Here is a 2,570-nt window from a genome sequence, read left to right on the forward strand (position 1 = left end):
AGGCTTCGGCCGCGCCGGGATCGACTGCCTTGCGCTAGTTGTTGGGGCCGAGTCGACGTGTCTTACCGGGTCGGCTAGTCTGGCCAGCTTGCGGTGCTTGGCCGGGTCGAGCGACCCGGCCAAGCGCGTGCCGGTATTGAGGGGCGGTGTCAGCCCCATTGTTTTTTGAAGAGGATCCGGGTTCCGTTGCCTGCCCCGGGTCCATCCCCCTGATAGTAGTCCCTGAAGCTGTGAAGGTCCGCCGTCTTCGGATGAGTGGGCCTTCGCAGTTTCCCCCTTAAGCAAGGTGAATTCTGCGAACACCGGGTCCGACAACACCCACTCTGTGCCGGTTTTCTCAAAAACCGGATCGTGGCATCCTGGCCGTGGCGGGGGACCAAGAAGTTCGCCGAATCTTGGGGCAATCCCTCGGGCTTCGCGTGGGCGCCACGTGGTGCCCGAAAGTCGGAGGGGCCTGACAGGCCACGCATGTGACTGGACCGGGCGGCGGGCTACCCGTGCCCTTGGCCCAAGCGCGCGGATTTATTGCGGCATCCGGGGGCCGGTTGCTCTTCCCCAGACAGTTACTGCGCGTGTACGTGCGCACTTATTGTGGGGTAGTGGAACGGGCGCTTGCAGACGATCCCACTTCCCCACTTCCCCATGTTCAAACCGAGGGTTATAAATTGGGGGCAGGGGGGCGGCGGACATTATTCTCACTCGCGCCCTCCTGTCCCTTTGCTCTCGCTCCGCTCTTTGCAACTGATGCACTACGGCGCTCGCTGCTCCGAGCAAAACTCCTTCTCTCCATCTTCCTTCTTCTTCCTTCGATCATGTCGCTGCCATCGGGCTCCTGGATGGGTTCGAATGTCACCTCTGAGGACATCACCCAACTCCGGGCGACGCGGTGCCTGCCACGGGAGACGGACATCGGCATTCGCCTGCAATGCGGTGAGCAGAGGCCTCGGCCCAAGGGGCAGGAGCGCGTGATCTTCCTCATGCACTTTGAGCACGGGTTTGGGTTGCGGGCGAGCACCTTCTTCCGCGCGTTCTTGGAGTTCTTCGGGATCCAGCCGCATCATCTTGGCGCCGGCGCCATCGTCCAGCTCTCCGGCTTCGTCACCCTTTGCGAGGGGTACCTGGGGGTCGAGCCTACGATCGACCTCTGGGCGTGCTTCTTCTCCTTGAAGCAGCAGGGCCCATCGGCCGGGGAGTTCGCCGATTGCGGCGCCGCCGTCATCTCGAAGTGGTCGGGGACGGATTTCCCCAAGATCCCGCTGGAGGATTCTGCCAAGAAGTGGCAGAACTCCTTCTTCTACGTCCACAACCTTGGTGCGGATCGCATCAATCTTCTAGCCTTCGTCATCGCGCCACCGCGGGCGAAGATGAACTGGGGCTACTCGCCCAGACACCCGTCGCAGGAGATTGTCAATCTCTGCGAGCGGGTGACGGTGATGAGGACGCAAGAGGGGCTCACCAGCACCGACCTCCTCGCCACGTTCGTCAGGTGCCGGGTCCTTCCGCTTCAGGGGCACTCCTGCCTCATCGGTGAAATGGTCGGCCTTCAAGACCCCAACCGCATGGGGTCGACGCGGCTGTCTGCGGAGCAGATCGCGCGCGACGTGAATGGCATCTCCAAGGACAACCTTGGGGAGGACTGGCAGTTCGGCAAGGCGCCGTACAGCCAGTCGAACCCGGCGCTGCAGGTGAGTGTCTGGCCTTCTTACTTTGTTGCCGTGCACCTTTTCATTCGTCCTGCCGCGACGCGGGGGTACTTCTGAATACGATTCGCCATCCTTACGCTCGGGCCCGGTCGCAGCTGACGCCGGTGGTGCCAGAGGAGCCCGCAGCTCATGGCGGGGAGGAGGAGGCCGAGTCTGACGCTGGCGCTGGGCGTCGCACATGTAAGTCTCGTGTTTTTCTTCATATGTCTTGAATTGCTGACCGTGGCACGGAACGGTCGATGCTGACGCCAGTTGTTGGTGTAGTGGCGTTGGGCAGGGGAGGAGGCGACGCGGGCGGAGCCGGGTCCTCGCATGGGACGGCGCCGAGCCACCCGCATGGGAAAGACAGCGTCGTGCCGCGACCCCATGCCCCGAAGCGCATGGCGGACCCGGCCGGGGCCGGGAAGCCAGCCAAGAGGAAGCGCGGCGGCGGGGACGGGAGGCCAACCCCGGTCCCGGTCTTGGCGGGGTAAGCTTCATCTCTCGTTTGCGCTCCGATTTTTTCCTTGAGCTAGTCTTGTTTCTTTTCTGCTTATTTCGTTTTCTTCTTCAGGTCGCCAATCATGCTGGCGAGGGCGGCGGCGGAAGCCGCGGCAGCCGAAGGGGCCGAGTTCCGCAAGAGCTGGTCCGACCTCGCCGACCAGGCCGAGGTGGAGGGACAGGCCGACTCGGACCTCGGTCTGGATCCAAACGACGCTGAAGTCGTGGCCTGGTGGGACAGGAACAGGGCCGAGACGGAGTTGGAGGCGGCGTCGGCCCGGGCTTGGACCGGCGCGGCGGCGGCATGGAGCCGGCCTGGCGCGAGATGCCGGAGGGCACGGTGGTGGCGGCAACGGTCTTTGAGCCATCGTTTGGCGAGGGAGCGCG

The 2,570-nt window shown here is 63.8% G+C and overlaps 1 pseudogene; it reads left to right on the top strand.

Moving 5' to 3' along the window:
- The first annotated feature begins 812 nt into the window (after positions 1–812).
- On the top strand, positions 813–1,915 carry LOC147971261 (uncharacterized; annotated as a pseudogene).
- The last annotated feature ends 655 nt before the right edge of the window (positions 1,916–2,570 follow it).

The sequence above is a fragment of the Triticum urartu genome, chromosome 5A (assembly GCF_056163025.1).
Source record: "Triticum urartu cultivar PI428250 chromosome 5A, HENAU_Tu73, whole genome shotgun sequence".
In the NCBI taxonomy this organism is placed as follows: Eukaryota; Viridiplantae; Streptophyta; class Magnoliopsida; order Poales; family Poaceae; genus Triticum; species Triticum urartu.